The sequence below is a fragment of the Camellia sinensis genome, chromosome 2 (genome assembly GCF_055761805.1).
Source record: "Camellia sinensis isolate YWXY chromosome 2, ASM5576180v1, whole genome shotgun sequence".
NCBI classification, from domain to species: Eukaryota; Viridiplantae; Streptophyta; class Magnoliopsida; order Ericales; family Theaceae; genus Camellia; species Camellia sinensis.
The window spans coordinates 122968802-122989773 of NC_138962.1; the positions used below are offsets into that span (position 1 = coordinate 122968802).

General features: G+C 42.1%; 1 pseudogene; it reads left to right on the plus strand.

Annotated features, from left to right (window-relative positions):
* The first annotated feature begins 877 nt into the window (after positions 1 to 877).
* LOC114305772 (nigrin b pseudogene) lies at positions 878 to 3141 on the plus strand (annotated as a pseudogene).
* Positions 3142 to 20972: the final 17831 nt, after the last annotated feature.

Sequence of the window (20972 nt, forward strand, 5' to 3'; positions counted from 1 at the left end):
AATTCACTAAGGCCTCGTTTGGAAACAGGCTATTTTAGTAACTTTTTGACTTTTTTGCTAAAATATGAAGTAAAAAAAACTAGTATGTTTGGGATAACTTTTTGACTTTTTACGAAAAGATGTGCAAAAAGTATAGAGAAAAGAAAATCTTTGACTTTTTGGTATAAGTTGTTGGCTTTTTGATTTTTTTAGTAACCTTTTGGCTTTTAGGCTAAAACAGCCACTTGCCAAACGAGGCCTAAATACCAAAAATACAAAAAAAAAAAAAGAAAATTCAGTACGTTTTTTGTATTTTTATGTATTTATTAAAATTTTAAAATATTTTTTCACAAATGTTTTACTTTTTAGATACATCTAAGTAAGGTGCATCTAAAAAAGTAAAAAAAATATTTAAAATTTTAAAAATATTCACTAAAAACAAAAAAATATAAAAACCAAAAAATTGAATTTTTAAAAAACTTAATTCAAAAAACTCAAAGCAAACACACTGGGCTCTAGTACAAACAAAAAAGAAGTGGACATATGAGCGGCCATGTCAACAATGATGGCGGCTGGCGTTCACATTACATGAAGAATTGGCCACCAAATTACATGAATATAATGGCCTTTTGAAAATGTCACCATTTTAATAAATTATTTTTAATCTAATTAAAATAATTATATTCGTAAAAAGAGATGAATTTTTTTTATAATTAAATATGATATTTGTAGTAAAAAAATAAATAAATAATTATAAATTTAATGTGATATTTTATTTTATTATATATTTTAATTTATTTTATCTTTTATACTATTTTAGTTCAAAAAAAACCAAATAAAACCCATAGGCCACTATATATAGTGCATCACACTGCAGCCATCGACCCACATAGCAACTAGCAAATATAGCAAGATGAGAGTGGTAGCGGCAATATTATGCATTGTTGTTCTCGCAATTTGCAGCCTTGGAATCCAAGGTGACATCCAGGCCTATCCCTCCGTCTCCTTCAATGTGGCGGATATCACCGTGGCCACATACAGAGAATTCATAGGGGCACTGCGCAAATTACGTATTTGTTCTCTTCTGTTGCATCAAATATGCGTTTTCACATAAACTTGTGTTGCACGCATGTCCTGCATCGTTCATGATTCATGCATTGAGTATCCTTGTATAGAATATGCTTTCAGTTAACATCGTACATCGGTTGTCTGTCTTGCATGGAACATGCATTATCATTATGTTGAGTTATCATCTTGTTCACTTTGTGCATTTATCGCACTTGTTCGCTTCATACCATGTTTTATTATCTCTGTGGGTTTCGTTTTCCGAGGCCGAGGCCTTCCTGGGGGAGAGATAATCTTGCTTAAGTTTTGACTGTTTAATTATTCCTTTGTTGACTTGCTAAATTGGTTAAAAATAGTAGGTGCGCCAGTTTGTTCACACTACCCCTCTTTCTCTAGCGTGCAACACATTAGGATTGTTTAAATCGATTAAAAATAGTAGGTGCGTCTGTTTGTTCACACCACCGCTCCTCCTCTTGCTTGCAACGCGTTAGGATTGTTTAAATCGGTTAAAAACAGCAGGTGCATCTGTTAATTCACTCCACCCCTCCTCCTCTCATGTGCGACGCATTAGGATTGCTTAAATTGGTTAAAAATAGCATGTTGTAGACCGCCTGGAGAACTCCCACTCCACGCGCGAGGGCACGAATCATTTGTTCTTAGCTACTACAGTTCGGACTCGTGTCACGGTTCTGAATCTAATCTCACAAAGTGTAATGTGAGACCGATAAATCACCAAAGAGTCCAAACCCGGAAAATCATTTTGAAAAATTGATTTTAATAAAGAAGTGCCAAACATGGACTGCTTTGCCAGATACAGAGTCGCCACCTAAATATTTTATTTTGGAGAAATTTAGGAAACCCTGACTCGTGCCTAAGGCCACGTGTCTGTCATCACCAAAGTTGCCTCCGCTTAGGAACTTGGGTACAAGAGGAGAAGGTCATGCAATGAGCACCCCTGCTCGCCCGATCAAAGATCGGCCTTTACTAACATGATATTTTGTTTTTGAAAACACATGCGTTCTTATTCCAGTTATTATCCTAAAATTACTATGCGATGCGCACAGCATACAAGTATAGACTAGATCGCCTAACTTGGAACAAAACATTTCATGTTCGTTTGTTTGAAAACGGTTTAGAGGTGCTACTCGCAAGTAAGCTAAGTCGTGGATTTTGCCACCCTCAAGTGACATTTTGATGAATTGTTCCAATTCAAGCAATCCAACCTTCACTCACAGGCATTCAACCCCGAAAGTAAAGTGCCGGTTGGGAACCGGTTCGTTATGGTCGGTCTCATCAATGGCGACACAGTCACGTTGGCAATAGATGTGGTGAACCTTTATGTGGTGGCTTTTAGTGGTGCAAATAACAAATCCTTCTTTTTCAAAGACGCTACGGCACTTCAATACAACAATTTATTCGTCAGCACCAATCAAATCAACTTAGGCTTCAACGGCACCTATCCCAGCCTCGAGAAGCAGCGAGGAGTTAGGGAGAGGGACCAACTCCCTCTGGGACCAACTCCCTTAGCTGACGCCATCACAAGGTTGTGGTACGGTGGGAGTGTCGCCGAACCGCTCCTTGTGGTCATTCAGATGGTTTCGGAAGCGGCAAGGTTCAAATACATTGAGGAACAAGTCCGCAAAAGCATAACCGATCGAAACACTTTTACACCAAAAGGTTTGATTAAGAGCATGGAGAACAAATGGTCGGCTATGTCCAAGCAGGTTCTGCTTTCGAAAGATCGAGAAACCTTCATTAACAGCGTTCAACTCCAAGATGACAATTACAAGCCCCTCATAGTAAACAACTTTTCTACACTCAGTCACTATACCATGGTCGCGATTCTTCTCGACAAAAGCGTCACGACTACTAGTAGTCGTAATAGCAATATTGCTCTAGCCGAGGACTACCACAACAATGAATTGAGAAAACTCTAAAATTGCTGTAACTGCCTAACCCCCACATCTCACCCTTAAATTATTCTGTGTAACCTCATTTCTTCCCAAACTGGTTTCAAGGCATAAAATAAATAGTTACCCTTCATCTTTCTCCACAGATAAGTCTGCTTTGCATTTTCGTTTTGGACTCTTTTTGGTATTTCTTCTTCTTCTTTTTTCTTTTTTCTTATTATGTTGCATGTATTTTAGCACGTACTAAAGGATGGGCACGCGAAAAAAAGTTATCAAAATAATATTGTGAGAAAAGCTATATGAAAAAAATTAAGAATTAAAGAGTATGATTAACAATTTGATGACCTATGAAGTATATTTTTTTGACAAGCAGTGATTCAAGTATATATTTTCGACACGCAAGCGATAGGAGGAAAAAAAATATATAGTCGCATGATGAATAATCCTTTCATTAGTTCATCAATATTAAGTCAATTAATAATATATTTCAATTAACATTTCTGATAATTTTATTATTGAATAGAAGGACAGTTAAAAAAACTATTTTTTCGATCAACTCTATTGAATGACAAATTATGATAAGATAGTATTTATAATTTTTAAAAATACAAAGACCAATCTATATATTTTAAGTAAACTTAATAAAGTATATTCATAATTGAGTAATGGTTAAAGACTCAAAAAATATTTTATCAAATATTCACATGAGTCACATGGGTCTAATCCCACACCCATATAGGTATTTGGTGAAATATATAATAATTTATTTAGAATTTCTAATATTTTTATAATAATTTATTTAGAATCTCTAATATTTTTATTCGCAACTGTGGTTAATAAAATATCACACAAAGACTTTAAGTGGACACTTGTAAGACCCACACAAAAAATATAAATGTTTTAATCTATTTGAAATTTCCAACATTTTTATTTATAATTTACTCAAAAAAATATTAATTAGTGATGACAATGATGATATCACTTGTCAATAAAAAAAAAAAAAAAATCTTAAAAGATTAAATGGATAAGTGTTATCTCCTACTAACTTAACATTTGATAATAACCATCATATATAAAATTTTTGGAAAAATTATAATTCTTTTTAAAAAAATTTAGCCTTATAACAAAATAAATTTTAATTTTTAGTTTTATCAATGGAGTTTAATTACAAAGAACGAGAATGCGAATAGCAATCCCAATATAATGGGCTGAAGGAGAAACTATTTTCGTCACTGTTGCTATTACTTTAGTAGCAAAGTGGACATTTTATCATAATTTTATTATTTTGCATGATTGTAGGGACATAACTTTCGACATATCCATGTGCCTAGGCTTAGGGTCGAGGTGCCATTTATCAACCTGAGATGGCTCGAGATATGGAAACGATTCATATTCGGGCTGGCATATGAGATGAAGAACGAAAGTTCTTAATAAAAAAAATGACTAATAGGTTAGGTTAATCTTAATTCAATTAGGAGAGATGAATCTTAGGTGATTTGTTATTCCTAAAGGAAGTTAAGAGTTCTATTGAAGTATGATTACTGGGAGGAGGAAGAGGGCACTGGTATTCTATAAAAGGCATGCACCCCCATGGATGGAAGGTATGTGATTTTGTATATGTTAACTTGTGTGAGTTGTTGTTGCTCTATTTGATTATCTTGTGAGATAAATGTCTTTTCGGTTGACGAGCAACTACGATAGTTTTTTTTTTTTTTGATCAGCAAAGAAATCTTTATTGATGGCAACATACAAAGTATGGAAAAGAACATCAATAAAGAGGAGCTTGGAGCTAAAATGAAGCTCCAAGCGCCAGTTGGTGAGAAACCAACCAAAAGAAAAAGAGAAGAAAGGAGAAGAAACACAGCATTAGAACAACAGAACAAAAACTATCATCAACACCTCATCTCCTTGTTCTGAATCTACACTCCTCTGCACAAGCCAGCCCACCTGAATGCATACCAAACGCCAGTTGACGAGCAACTAGGATAGTTATTCTACTCATCTCTTCAGGTTGGTTTGTACTATTCGGCTTGGTTCCAGAAATCTTAGGAAGAAGATTCAATTTGGTTTGTACTATTTTTTCAGTTAATTTTAAGTTAAAGCTCAAGTTAAGAAGTTACTGACATTGGAATTACATGTGTAACAATCCACATTTTATGTCCTAGTCATGTTTGCATGCATTTGTATGTTTTGCCATGTTAAGATGCTGTAACAACCCATATTCATGTCATAAGTCATATTCATGTTCATTTACATAACCTTGTCTTGTTAAGTTTGCATTCTTGAATCTTGTCTCGTTTGTGTTTATGTGATTTATCTAAGTGTTGTGTGCCTGCTTTGATCCTCCCTGGGTGTCTCAAGCCTAAGTTATGTTAAGCCTAGGTCATGCCAAGCCTAGGTTATGTTACGCCTAGATCATTCCAAGCTGAGGTCATCTTCTGTCTAGAAGTATCTTGGAACCCCTTTGTTTGATCTCTACCTTCACCCTGACATATTGGCCGAGATGTCATTATCTAGGCCGAGGTGTTCATCACATATAGCGATCCCGGTTATCCCTTTACTGTTCTGTTGTATTCCGGACTCGGTTCCGTGAAGTTGGTAGTGGTATCTATATTGTTGTGTCCTTTAATTCCACATGATTGAGTTTTAGGATGTTTTGAACAGGATTGTTACAGGTTGGTTAGGCCTTGGTTTCAATTCCTTGTTGTTCAGTTTTTAGGCGTTCCGCTCAAGCGGGTCTTCTTGCGCTCGAGCGGGTATTGCACACCTCCAGTATTTCGGGTTCCTGCAGAACTTCTGCAGATATGATTTCTGCGCTCGAGCGGGTTTGTTTACGCTCGAGCGGTGGCGCTCGAGCGGGCCGTTTGGCACTCGAGCGGGTAGTACTTTATGGGTGTAAGTTCTAGGAGGTGGAAATCTGCGCTCGAGCAGACTGGTTTTCGCGCTCGAGCAGAAGTGCTTTGTTCTTGTGTCTTGGCGCTCGAGCGGGCCTTATTGCGCTCAAGCGTGTCCAGAGTTTTGTTCTTGGCGCTCGAGCGTCGTGTTCTCCGCTCGAGCGGGTCATACGTATATGAGTTATTCGCTGGGTGATTTCAAATCACTTTTTGCTTTTCTTTCTCTCTCCTACTTTTTCTAAAAGCCATTTTGAGAGCTCCTCTCTCTAAAATCTTGCATTCTCTCTAGATTTTGATCTAGCTAGGGTGAGTTCCTCACCTTTGGCCTTTGTAATAGTTGTGTTGATCGTCGAGGGCGTCGTTTTGATCTGAAAATCTCGGTCTTTGGAGCACTTTGGTTTTGATATCTTCTCCATCCGAGCTCTAACTTCGAGGTAGGGATATCCTACTCCTTTTTATGAGCTTTGTCTTTAAATTTTAGTATTTTGAGATGTTGGGGTTGGTTTGGTAAATTGGTGAAAGTTTGGGGCTTTTGTGTAAATTTATAAAGGTTGGGGTTTTAGCTAAATAAAGCCTAGATGCATGTTTGGCATGAAAAAAGTGAAATTAATGTTAAAACATTAATGAAAATGGAACCTAAGGGTTGTAATGTTAATTATGGAAAATGCCCTAATTACATTGATTGATTAATTTGTATAATTAATAGTTGGAAATGAGGAATTGAATTGAGAATGTGGAAATTGGAAAGGGAAGGGGTTAAAGGGTGTAGTTGGATTATTTATCGCTCACCTAGTTGAAATGTTGATTATATATCCATTGTTGCATTTATTTTCTGTATAGAAATAACTGCTTTGGGCTATCGGTGGAGGATAGTCGTGATTGTTGTAGACAATGCATGATGATTAGGCAAACTGAAACTAATCACTGGAATGTGTCATTGAGATTGACGATTGAAAGAATACATTAAATTTATGTATTGTGTGATAATGTGTATAATTGTTGTTTATATGCATTGTGTTGTGTTGGAGGAGATAGGGGATGTACTCCACGGTTTAGGGGAAGATAGGGGATGGACCTCTAAACCGGATGTGTTGGGAGGAGATAGGGGATGGACTCCATAGATAGAGCTCATATGCTTATCTATTAATGTGTTGACAGAGCTCATATGCTTGTCATTGGAAGTGTGATAGTGCTCATATGCATATCTGTGGAAGTGATGATATAGCTTGTATGCTTATCTGTTGTTGTGTGATGTAGCTAGTATGCTTATCTATTATGAAATGGGAAGTGTTTGATATGAGTTACTGTCTCATATGAGTTGTTTGGCCAGATTCTGAGCCATGGTTGTAAATTGAGAATTGAAAGGAATTGGAAAATAGACTGTAATATGGACTTGTATGTCATGAAATCGTAAAGTGTGATAAGGGAAAGTATCTGTGTTGGCCATCTATCAACTGCTAATCTTTTAGTCATTGTTCATATTTGGTTTAGTATATTTCTACTGGGCTGTGGCTCACCCTATATGGGAATATCATTTTCAGGTACAGGTAGCATGCCACCTCCAAGGACGTAGCTTGGGAGGCTAGAGGCAGGCGGACTTTTGTTGTTTTATTTCTTTGATGTATTACATGTAAATTCAAGCCAAGGGCTTAATGTGTAAATGAGTTAGTACTCTTTTGTTGTAACCAAGTGTTAACTTGGAAAGCTGTAAGCCTTTAGGGCATTTGCTTTTGTCGTTAACATGTAATACTTTTTGTAATGGAACTCTGATGAATAGAAGAATGTGAAACTCTTATATATCAATGCATGTCTATATTGATGGGTTTAATGTTGTTATTTTGAGGGCGTTACAACTTGGTATCAGAGCGTACCGGGTTCGAATACTTTGGGTACGTGGGAAGTGATTAGGATCACAATGGGTTTGTCTCGCTTGATAGAGACTTAGATGTAGTGTCATATGCTATGTGCTTAATTGATAACATGCTTATGTGACTATGTGGCTATGGAATGTAGTTTCTAGGATGTTGATTAGATCCTTGGATTTCTGGGAGTTTTGTTGGAAAAGCACTTGATCAATGCTGTTTCTGGCCGGAACTCCAGTAATGCCTCAGGACTATCATTATCCGGAGATGAAATTCGTAAATGCTTATGTGTTTATGTGCTTACGTGGAGTGAATTACAGTTGTCCATGCATTAGGACATGAGTGTTTAGTTTTGACACATTTATGAATGTGCTAACGTTCTGTATTGCCTTTATTAAGATGTCAGGACGAGGAAGAGGTGCTAGGCGTGGTAGACTTGCGAGACAGGAAGTACCTTTACCGGATGATATTCCGGCAGTGCAGGAGGGAGTTGGTCAGGCCAACGTGGCCGAACCAGCGGGTCAGCAGGCTATGAGTGCCTTGGCACGAGAGATAGCAGGGGCTTTGGGTATTCTCAGGGCTGGGAATCAGGCAGCTGAGGCAGGGCCTTCTTTCTTGAAGAGGGAGTTCTTCCGTTCTAATCCGGACGAGTTTGTTGGGGATCCAAAGGAACCACTGAAGGCTGACGAGTGGTTAGAACAAATGAGTAAGACGTTCGAGATGCTTGGTATCGAGGACGGAGCATTGAAAGTGACCTTGGCATCCTTCAAGCTGAAGGGAGATGCGGGTCAATGGTGGAAGTACGAGAAAGCTCGTGTTGGTGGTACATGGGAGGCGTTTGTGAATGTTTTCCAGGAGAGGTTCTTATCTGCAGTGGCTAGGGAGAAGCTGAGGGATCAGTTTAGCCGGCTAAATCAGCAGGGCATGTCTGTGGCAGAGTTCGAGGCCACTTTCACTAGTTTGTCCAGGTTTACACCTGAGTTGGTGGCGTCCGAAGAACGCCGTTGCTATGAGTTTGAGCGGAAGTTGAGGCGGAGCCTCAAGCTGAGGATTGGTGGGTCTTACATCCGAGAGTATAGACATTTAGTGGATGCTGCAGCTCATATGGAGCTCATGATGCAGGAGGAGGATGAGGGGCAGAGAGGCTCCAAGAGAAGCCAAGATGGTCAGGGTGATGGCAGGAGACAGAGGGGTTCTAACCCTCAGCAGTCTCAGGGAGGAGTCGCTAGATCGACCTTTCCGGTGCCGAGTGCAGGCTCGGGGAGAGGTAGTCAGGGAGGCTTGACTTGTTTTGCGTGTGGCCAGCTGGGTCACAAGTCTTCAGTTTACCCGCAGAAGGGAGGGGGTCAGCGAGCTGCTTCTTCTTCAGCTAGACCTCAGGGCCAGAGTCAGGGCAGAGGCCAGCCTTTGTCTTGTTATCAGTGTGGTCAGCCTGGGCACCTGAAGAGGTATTGCCCGCAGTTGAGTGCTACTTCGGGAGCGTCTGGTTCTAGACAGACGCAGGGATTTCAGCCAGCTCAGTCTGTGCAGGTGTAACGCCCTCAAAATAAACCCATAATAGCCATAACATCAACATGCATTTATAAAAGAAAACGAATCATTTGAGTTAGTCATCAGAGTATTCTTATTGACAGACATTACTTGTAACATCCTGCAACATCAAAATAAATGCCCTAAGGGCTTACATCTTTCCAAGCTAACACTTGGACACAAAAAAGATGAGTACTAACTCATTTACAAGTTAAGCCCTAGGCTTGAATGTTTACATGAAATCCCAAAAATAACAAAATAAAACATATAACTAAAGACAAGTCTTCAAAATCCCAAACATCAAATCCTTCCAGGCTATGTCCGTGGAGGTAGCTTATCACCTGAACCTGAAAATGATGTTCCCATAAAGGGTGAGCCACAGCCCAGTAGAAAAATACTAAACCAAATATAAGCATTGAATAAAGCTATAGCATTCAATAGATGGTTAATCAAGATAATCAATTTTATTATTAAACAGTCTCATGACACTAATGTCTAAGACACATTTCACTTTCCATTATTATCAACATGGCTCAGAACCTGGCCAAACGTACAACAGTGAATTATATATCATAGTCGCATTACTTCCAATATCAACAAAACAAATGAGACTCATGCTCATATCAAAACACTTCATACTTCCCATTTGATACACATTTTAGTGCTGTATCAATAATCATGTAAAAACACTTCAATATAATAAGCACACATAAAAATGGTGCTAAGGGAGTCCATCCCCTATCTCCTCCCAAACAAAAATCCGGTTTAGAGGTCCATCCCCTATCTTCCCCTAAACCGTGGAGTACATCCCCTATCTCCTCCCACACAATATGCAAATGCAATGCTCAACCAATACACGTATTTTCAGTATTAAATCAATAGTCAAAATTAATGACTTAACCAATGTGATTAGTTTCAGTTATTCCTAATCCACATGCAATATCTACAACAATCACGACTATCCTCCACCGATAGCCCAAACAGTTATTTCTAGACTGGAAATAAATATGTCAACAATTTAATAGGTGAGTGATTTAAATCATCCAACTACACCATTTAATCTATGAATTCATCAATTTCATGAATTTAACCAAATTCCCCAATTCCCTTAAATTAATTTTACAAATTAATTAATTAATACAACTAGGGTTTTTCCCAAAATTATCTAAGTGACCTCAACATCTTAAAATACCAAAACTTAGAACAAAGCTTATAGAATAGAGTAGGAAATCCCTACCTTGAAGATCACAACTAAAATAGAGAAGATGGAGATGATGACCCAAAATCCAAAGTGCTCCAAATCCTCTCTTTTTCAGATTAAAAGAAAGATCTCGTGAAGCTCTACCTTTCTTCCAAAGGAACTAGGGTAGAAGACCACCGGAAATAGATCAAATCTTGGAGAGAAGGTAAGAGTAGAGAGAGAGACTCTCAAGGGGCGGTTTTTAAAAGTTAAGAGATGAAAAGGTAGGTCAAAAAGTGATCAGAAAAGTGAAATCACGGACTGATGTAGTCGACTCTACGCTCGAGCGTAGAAAGCCCCGCTCGAGCGTAAGACACAGAATCATGCTCGAGCGTGAAGAAAGCCGCTCGAGCGTCGATTGCACCCTCACAGAAGTTTTGCAGGCGCTGCACCCGCTCGAGCGTCAAACTCCCCGCTCGAGCGGAGGAGCAAAAACAAGGGATCACGCTCGAGCGTAAAAACTACCGCTCGAGCGGGAGAACTGCAGAGCAAAATACTGGGAGATGGAAAATCCCGCTCGAGCGTTAAAACTCCCGCTCGAGCGGAGAAGCAACAACGAAGGGCCCGCTCGAGCGTTAAAACCTCCGCTCGAGCGTGAAGGCCAAAATCTGGGCATCACCTATTGGCATCAACAATCAACCAACCTGTAACAGACCCGCCCAACACAACCTATAATTCAAATACTAAGAGATTAAAGGACAACAACAACCAATAAGTAATGACAGGATCCACGGAACCTAAGTCCGGATACAATAATCTAAAGGGAAAAGACCGGGGTCGCTATAACCTCCCCCCTTAAAAGAATTTCGTCCCCGAAATTAAGCACAAGGTTTTAAAAACAAGTTTTCTCAAATTCCAACAATATGTCAACTCAATAATAAACAACTTGACCCAACACCGGCCATTCCATCTCTCAACTAAGAGGCATGCCACAATATGCAAAACAAACATATATCTCAACCTGCATTAACACTATGCAATTTTCTTTCAATTTCAACAATTTTCAATATATTCAATATATACAATGTTCCATTAAACTTCCATTTCGAGGCAAGTTCCAAAATATTTCCATTAACCAAAACATTCTAAATGTTGTACAGCTTAAGACATATATAAAAAGCTTTAAAGTTCGACAATATTACAAATCAATAAACATGTCCGGATATTTCTCGCGGACTTCCAACTCACGTTCCCATGTGGCTTCCTCCACCCCGTGATGTTTCCACAAAACTTTCACCAAAGGAATGGTCTTGCCTCGCAAGACTTGATCCCGCTTATCCAAGACCCTAACCGGTCTCTCCTCATACGAGACATCCTCATCAACTACTAAATCGGTCCAATCCAATACATGTGATGGATCCGGCTCATACTTCCGAAGCATACTCACATGAAACACGTCATGTACTCCGGACAACTGCGGCGGCAAAGCTAAACGATAAGCAGTCTCGCCAATCCTCTCAAGGATCTCAAAAGGACCAATGAATCGAGGGGACAACTTTCCGCTCTTCCCAAACCTCATCAATCCCCATCTTGGTGATATCTTCAAAAAGACATGATCACTCACCTCGAACACCAAAGGTCTCCTCCTACGGTCGGCATAAGATTTCTGACGACTCTGGGCTGTAACAAGCCTCTTACGGATAAGCTCAACCTTCTCCGTCGTTTCCCTCACTAACTCCGAACCCAACAGAGGTGCATCACCCACCTCGGCCCAACAAACAGGAGACCTACACGGTCGGCCGTATAAGGCCTCAAACGGTGCCATACCGATACTAGATTGGAAGCTGTTGTTGTAGGCAAACTCCACTAATGGCAAGTGCCTCTCCCATGACCCGCTAAAGTCAAGAACACAACCCCGAAGCATATCTTCAAGGATCTGAATAGTACGCTCGGACTGCCCATCAGTCTGAGGATGATAAGCTGTGCTAAAGGTCAACTTAGTGCCTAAGGCACTCTGCAAGCTCTGCCATAATCTGGCAGTAAAACGAGGATCTCTATCCGAGACGATCGTCACTGGAACCCCGTGCAATCTCACTATGTCCCGAATATACAAGTCGGCAAGATGATCTACCGTATCTCTCACGCGCATAGGAATAAAATGCGCCGACTTAGTTAACCGGTCTACAACCACCCAAATAGCATCACTACCCCGCTGAGTCCTTGGAAGACCCACAACGAAGTCCATAGTGACGTGTTCCCACTTCCACTCAGCAATAGGCAAGGGTTGCAACAAACCCGCTGGCCTCTGATGTTCAGCCTTCACTTGCTGACAAGTAAGGCACTTAGATACGAAAGCTGCCACATCTCTCTTCATACCCCGCCACCAAAACTGGCGACCCAAATCCCGATACATCTTAGTACCTCCCGGATGCACCGCAAGGCGTGAATGATGAAACTCTCGGAGTACCTCCTCTCGATGAGACTCCGGCACAAATAGACGGTCTCGGTATCTCACACTCAGGTCGGGATACACCGTCAAACCTTTCTCAACCTTCCCACCAGAAATCTTCTCACGGAGGGATTCTATCTCAAGGTCGCCCCTCTGAGCCTCTAACACTCGAGTCACAAGTGTAGGTTGTGCAACAACAGAAAACAAGGCCGCAACCTCAACGGATTCGCCCAGAAGCAAATCAAACTCTCCAAGTGCACCTAACATCTCCCACTCTCGGATGGCTATACTAGCTATGTCACCAACAGGTTTCCTGCTAAGGGCGTCGGCCACCACATTGGCCTTTCCCGGATGATAATGCAATTCAAAGTCATAATCCTCTATGAACTCCATCCACCTCCTCTGCCTCAAGTTCAAGTCTTTCTGTGTAAACAAATATTTCAGACTCTTATGATCCGAGAATACCTCAAATCTCTCACCATAAAGATAATGCCTCCAAACCTTCAAGGCAAATATCACAGCTGCTAACTCTAAATCATGCGTAGGGTAATTCTTCTCGTGAACTTTCAACTGACGTGAGCCATAGGCAACCACTTTCCCCTCTTGCATCAACACACAACCAAGACCCTCTCGTGAGGCGTCACAATAGACTGCATAACCCAACCCTCTCTCCGGAATAATCAAGACTGGAGCAGTGGTCAGTCTAACTTTCAACTCCTGGAACGACTTTTCACAAGTCTCGCTCCAAGCAAATTTGACTCCCTTCCGAGTCAATCTAGTCAAAGGCGAAGCTAATCTGGAGAAATCTCTTACAAACCGGCGATAATACCCAGCTAATCCCAGAAAACTGCGGATCTCAAACACACTCTTAGGCTGTACCCAATCTTGCACTGCCTCTGTCTTGGATGTATCAACAGACACCCCTTCCCTAGAAACTACATGGCCTAAGAACTTCACCTCCTCTAGCCAGAACTCACACTTCCCAAACTTAGCATAAAGCTGATGGGCTCTAAGTAAATCAAGCACCACCCTCAAGTGTTCCTCGTGCTCTTCCTCTGAAGGTGAATAGATAAGGATGTCGTCCACGAAGACGACTACAAAACGATCTAGAAATTCCCGAAATATCCGGTTCATCAAATCCATAAATACTGCCGGTGCATTGGTGAGCCCAAATGGCATCACCAAAAACTCATAGTGGCCATACCGCGTACGGAATGCCGTCTTTGGAATATCCTCCTCCCTGACTCTCAACTGATGATAACCTGATCTCAAGTCTATCTTCGAGAAACAACGGGAACCTTTCAACTGATCGAACAGATCATCTATACGGGGCATAGGGTACTTATTCTTAACCGTAGCCCGATTCAATTTCCGATAATCTATGCAAAGTCTCAAAGCACCACCTTTCTTTTTAACAAAGAGGGCCGGTGCTCCCCAAGGCGAAACACTAGGACGTATAAAACCCTTGTCTAGTAACTCCTGGAGTTGGATCTTCAACTCAACTAACTCAGCTGGAGCAAAACGATAGGGTGCCATAGAAATCGGCGCCGTGCCGGGCACTAAGTCAATAGAGAATTCAATCTCTCGATGCGGTGGCAAACCAACAAGATCCTCGGGAAAAACCTCCGAGTACTCACACACCACCCTTGGCAACACAATCTGAGTCTCACCGTCCTCACTAATTGAAAGGTTAGCAAGTAGACCACTAAGCTCACTCCGTCCTCGCGGAACATACCCCGGTGGCAAAACACTACCAACACGGTCCCCCAGAAAATGAAAACACTCACCATTCACGGTACAACAAGTGACTCTCTGGCGGTAGCAATCAATAACTGCCCGGTATGACGATAACCAGTCCATACCCAAAATAACATCGAAACCTCTCATAGGCATAACTACAAAGGAAAATGGGATTCTATGGTAATCAACCTCTATATCACAACCCCTAACACCGTGTTTCAAAATCAATTCACCCCCAAGAGGCGACACTACACAAATAGGAGATGCTAACTGTGCTAACTCCAACTCCAAAACAGATGCAAATGCAGCAGACACAAAGGAATGAGATGCACCCGTATCAATCAAAACATTAGCAACCGAGTTGCAAAACAAGAAAGTACCTCTCACAACAGATGGAGCCGGTACAAGATCCTGCGCGGTAACAGCATACACGCACCCAGATGACCTCTGATCAACCTGCTCACCCCTAGGAGCATAAGATTGTTGCACCGACTGAGACGATGAAGCCCCCTGATTAGCCCTCGAGGCCTGGCCCGACTGAGCTGGCTGCTGACCCTGAATCTGCCTCAAACCAGATGCACCAGGTGTGCCACCCAACTGGGGGCAATACCTCTTCATATGCCCTGGCTGACCACACTGATAACACGAGAGTGGCTGACCTCTACCCTGACTCTGGCTCTGAGATCGAGCCGAAGAAGATGCTGCTCTCTGAACTCCTCCCCTCTGAGGACAAACTGGAGACTTGTGGCCCAACTGGCCACACTTGAAACAGGTAATGTCTCCCTGACTGCCTTTCCCCGAACTAGCACTCGGTACAGGAAAAGTCGATCTCGAAAAGCTACCATGAGACTGCTGGGGATTAAAACCCTTCTGTCTCCTACCATCACTCTGACTATTCTGACTCCTCTTGGAGCCCTTCTGCCCTTCCTCCTCCTCTTGCATCATGATCTCCATATGGGCTGCAGCATCAACCATGCGCCCATAATCCCGAATCATAGTTCCCCCAACTCTCAGCTTGAGGCCACGCCTCAACTTCTTCTCAAACTCAATACAGCGGCGTTCCTCAGACGCCACTAACTCAGGTGCAAACCTGGACAAGCTAGTAAATGCAGCCTCAAACTCGGCCACAGAAGAACTCGACTGCTTAAGCTGACAAAACTGATCTCGCAGCTTCTCCCTAACTGCCGGAGATAAAAACTTCTCCTGGAAAGCATTCACAAAAGCCTCCCACGTACCTCCTATACGCCCCTTAGTAAACTTCCACCACTGACCCGCATCCCCCTTCAACTGGAAAGATGCCAAGGTCACTTTCAACCCCTCGTCTTCGATGCCCAGCATCTCATACGTCTTCGTTGTCTGTTCGAGCCATTCATCTGCCTTAAGCGGCTCTTTAGGATCACCCACAAATTCATCCGGATTGGACCGGAAGAACTCCCTCTTCAGAAAGGAAGGTCCTGCATCCGCAACACCAGCCTGAGCTTGATTCTCAGCTCTGAGAATGCCTACTGACTCCCTGAATGCCCCCGCTATCTCTCGAGCTAAAGCGCCCAAAGCCTGCTGGCCTACTGGCTCGGCCACACTGGCCTGGCCAATTCCCTCCTGAACTATCGGAATCTCCTCTGGCACAGGCACCTCCTGCCTACCCGGCCTACCACGCCTACCGCGTCCTCGTCCTCGTCTTGACATCCTAATAAAGGAAACAAAGACATTAGCACATTAATAAATGTGCCAAAACTAAACACTCGCGTCCTAATACAATGGACAACAATAATTCATTCCACGTAAGCACATAATCACATAAGCACCTACGAATTTCATTTCCGGATAATGATAGTCCCAATGCGTTACTATAGTTCCGGTTGGAAGCAGCAGTGATCAAGTGCCTTTCCAACAAGACTACTAGAAACTCAAGGGTCAAATCACCATCCTAGAAACTACATTCCATACCCACATAGTCACATAAACATGTTATCACGTAAGCATATAACATTACACTAAGTCTCTATCAAACGAGACGAACCCATTGTGATACTAATCACTTCCCACGTACCCAAAGTATTCAAACCCGGTACGCTCTGATACCAAGTTGTAACGCCCTCAAAATAAACCCATAATAGCCATAACATCAACATGCATTTATAAAAGAAAACGAATCATTTGAGTTAGTCATCAGAGTATTCTTATTGACAGACATTACTTGTAACATCCTGCAACATCAAAATAAATGCCCTAAGGGCTTACATCTTTCCAAGCTAACACTTGGACACAAAAAAGATGAGTACTAACTCATTTACAAGTTAAGCCCTAGGCTTGAATGTTTACATGAAATCCCAAAAATAACAAAATAAAACATATAACTAAAGACAAGTCTTCAAAATCCCAAACATCAAATCCTTCCAGGCTATGTCCGTGGAGGTAGCTTATCACCTAAACCTGAAAATGATGTTCCCATAAAGGGTGAGCCACAGCCCAGTAGAAAAATACTAAACCAAATATAAGCATTGAATAAAGCTATAGCATTCAATAGATGGTTAATCAAGATAATCAATTTTATTATTAAACAGTCTCATGACACTAATGTCTAAGACACATTTCACTTTCCATTATTATCAACATGGCTCAGAACCTGGCCAAACGTACAACAGTGAATTATATATCATAGTCGCATTACTTCCAATATCAACAAAACAAATGAGACTCATGCTCATATCAAAACACTTCATACTTCCCATTTGATACACATTTTAGTGCTGTATCAATAATCATGTAAAAACACTTCAATATAATAAGCACACATAAAAATGGTGCTAATGGAGTCCATCCCCTATCTCCTCCCAAACAAAAATCCGGTTTAGAGGTCCATCCCCTATCTTCCCCTAAACCGTGGAGTACATCCCCTATCTCCTCCCACACAATATGCAAATGCAATGCTCAACCAATACACATATTTTCAGTATTAAATCAATAGTCAAAATTAATGACTTAACCAATGTGATTAGTTTCAGTTATTCCTAATCCACATGCAATATCTACAACAATCACGACTATCCTCCACCGATAGCCCAAACAGTTATTTCTAGACTGGAAATAAATATGTCAACAATTTAATAGGTGAGTGATTTAAATCATCCAACTACACCATTTAATCTATGAATTCATCAATTTCATGAATTTAACCAAATTCCCCAATTCCCTTAAATTAATTTTACAAATTAATTAATTAATACAACTAGGGTTTTTCCCAAAATTATCTAAGTGACCTCAACATCTTAAAATACCAAAACTTAGAACAAAGCTTATAGAATAGAGTAGGAAATCCCTACCTTGAAGATCACAACTAAAATAGAGAAGATGGAGATGATGACCCAAAATCCAAAGTGCTCCAAATCCTCTCTTTTTCAGATTAAAAGAAAGATCTCGTGAAGCTCTACCTTTCTTCCAAAGGAACTAGGGTAGAAGACCACCAGAAATAGATCAAATCTTGGAGAGAAGGTAAGAGTAGAGAGAGAGACTCTCAAGGGGCGGTTTTTAAAAGTTAAGAGATGAAAAGGTAGGTCAAAAAGTGATCAGAAAAGTGAAATCACGGACTGATGTAGTCGACTCTACGCTCGAGCGTAGAAAGCCACGCTCGAGCGTAAGACACAGAATCATGCTCGAGCGTGAAGAAAGCCGCTCGAGCGTCGATTGCACCCTCACAGAAGTTTTGCAGGCGCTGCACCCGCTCGAGCGTCAAACTCCCCGCTCGAGCGGAGGAGCAAAAACAAGGGATCACGCTCGAGTGTAAAAACTACCGCTCGAGCGGGAGAACTGCAGAGCAAAATACTGGGAGATGGAAAATCCCGCTCGAGCGTTAAAACTCCCGCTCGAGCGGAGAAGCAACAACGAAGGGCCCGCTCGAGCGTTAAAACCTCCGCTCGAGCGTGAAGGCCAAAATCTGGGCATCACCTATTGGCATCAACAATCAACCAACCTGTAACAGACCCGCCCAACACAACCTATAATTCAAATACTAAGAGATTAAAGGACAACAACAACCAATAAGTAATGACAGGATCCACGGAACCTAAGTCCGGATACAATAATCTAAAGGGAAAAGACCGGGGTCGCTATAGCAGGCCTCGAGGGCCAATCCGGGAGCTTCGTCATCCCAGTCTGTGCAGCAGTCTTTTGCTCCGAGAGTGAGCAGGTAGATCAAGGGCCTACGGGGCGCGTGTATGCTGTTACCGCGCAGGATTTAGTACCGGCTCCATCAGTAGTGAGAGGTACTTTTTTGTTTTGCAATTCGGTTGCTAGTGTGTTGATTGACACGGGTGCATCCCATTCTTTTGTATCTGCTGCATTTGCGTCTGTTTTGGAATTGGAGTTAGCACAGTTAGCATCTCCTATTTGTGTGGTATCACCTATTGGTGGTGAGTTGATTCTGAAACAGGGTGTTAGAGGTTGTGATATAGAGGTCGCCGACCATAGGCTTCCTTTTCCGTTTGTTGTCATGCCCATGAAGGGCTTTGATGTTATTTTGGGTATGGACTGGCTATTGTCATACCGGGCTGTTATCGATTGCTACCGCCAGAGGGTCACGTTATGTACCTTGAGCGGGGAGTGGTTCCATTTCTTGGGAGACCGGGTTGGTAGTGTTTTGCCACCGGGGTATGATTCGCGAGGGCGAAGTGAGCTTAGTGGTCTACTTGCTAGCTTTGAGAGTGGTGAGTGTGATGAGACCCAGCTTGTATTGCCGAGGGTGGTTTGTGAGTATTCGGATGTCTTTCCCGAGGACCTTGTTAGTTTGCCACCTCACCGAGAGATAGAGTTCTCTATTGATTTAGTGCCCGGCACGGCGCCGATTTCTATGGCACCTTACCGTTTTGCTCCAGCAGAGTTGGTTGAGTTGAAAGTTCAGCTCCAGGAATTGCTAGATAAGGGTTTTGTTCGCCCTAGTGTTTCACCGTGGAGAGCACTGGCCCTGTTTGCTAAAAAGAAGGATGGTGCCTTGAGATTGTGTATAAACTACCGGAAGTTGAATCGGGCTACGGTCAAGAATAAGTACCCTATGCCCCGTATAGATGATCTGTTTGACCAGTTGAAGGGTTCCCGTTGTTTCTCTAAGATAGACTTGAGATCGGGTTACCACCAGTTGAGGGTCAGGGAGGAAGATATTCCTAAGACGGCATTCCGTACGCGGTATGGCCATTATGAGTTTCTGGTGATGCCATTCGGGCTTACCAATGCACCAGCAGTCTTTATGGACTTGATGAACCGGATCTTCCGGAAATTCTTGGATCGTTTTGTAGTCATTTTCGTGGACGACATTCTTATCTATTCGCCTTCAGAGGAGGAGCACGAGGCACACTTGAGAGTGGTGCTTGAGTTGCTTAGAGCCCATAGGCTGTATGCCAAGTTTGGGAAGTGCGAGTTCTGGCTAGGAGAGGTGAAATTCTTAGGCCATGTGGTATCCAGGGAAGGGGTGTCTGTTGATATACCCAAGGTTGAGGCAGTGCAAGATTGGGCATAGCGTAAGAGTGTGTTCGAGATCCGCAGTTTTCTGGGATTAGCTGGGTATTACCGTCGGTTTGTGAAGGATTTTTCCAGGCTAGCTTCGCTGTTGACTAGGTTAACGCAGAAAGGGGTCAAGTTCGTATGGAGTGAGACTTGTGAAAAGTCGTTCCAAGAGTTAAAGGTTAGTTTGACCACCGCTCCGGTTTTGATTATTCCGGAGAGAGGGTTGGGTTATGCGGTTTATTGTGATGCCTCAAGGGAGGGTTTCGGTTGTGTGTTAATGTAGGAGGGGAAAGTGGTAGCTTATGGCTCACGTCAGTTGAAAATTCACGAGAAGAATTACCCTACACACGACCTAGAGTTAGCAGCAGTGATCTTTGCTTTGAAAATTTGGAGGCACTACCTTTATGGTGAGAGGTTCGAGGTGTTCTCGGACCACAAGAGTTTGAAGTACCTGTTTACCCAGAAGGACTTGAATTTGAGGCAGAGGAGATGGATGGAGTTCATTGAGGACTATGATTTTGAGTTGCATTATCATCCGGGGAAGGCCAATGTTGTGGCCGATGCCCTTAGTAGGAAATCCATTAGTGATGTAGCTTGTATAGCCATCCGGGAATGGGAGATGTTGGGGGCACTTGGCGAGTTTGATTTGTTACTGGGCGAATCTGTTGAGGCTGCGGCCTTGTCTTCTGTTGTTGCACAGCCCACACTTGTGACTAGAGTGTTAGAGGCACAGAGAGGTGACCTTGAGGTAGAGTCTTTCTGAGAGAAGATCTCCAGTGGGAAAGTTGAGAAGGGTTTGACGGTGTATCCCGACCTGAATGTGAGATACCGAGACCGTTTGTTTGTGCCGGAGTCTTGCAGAGAGGA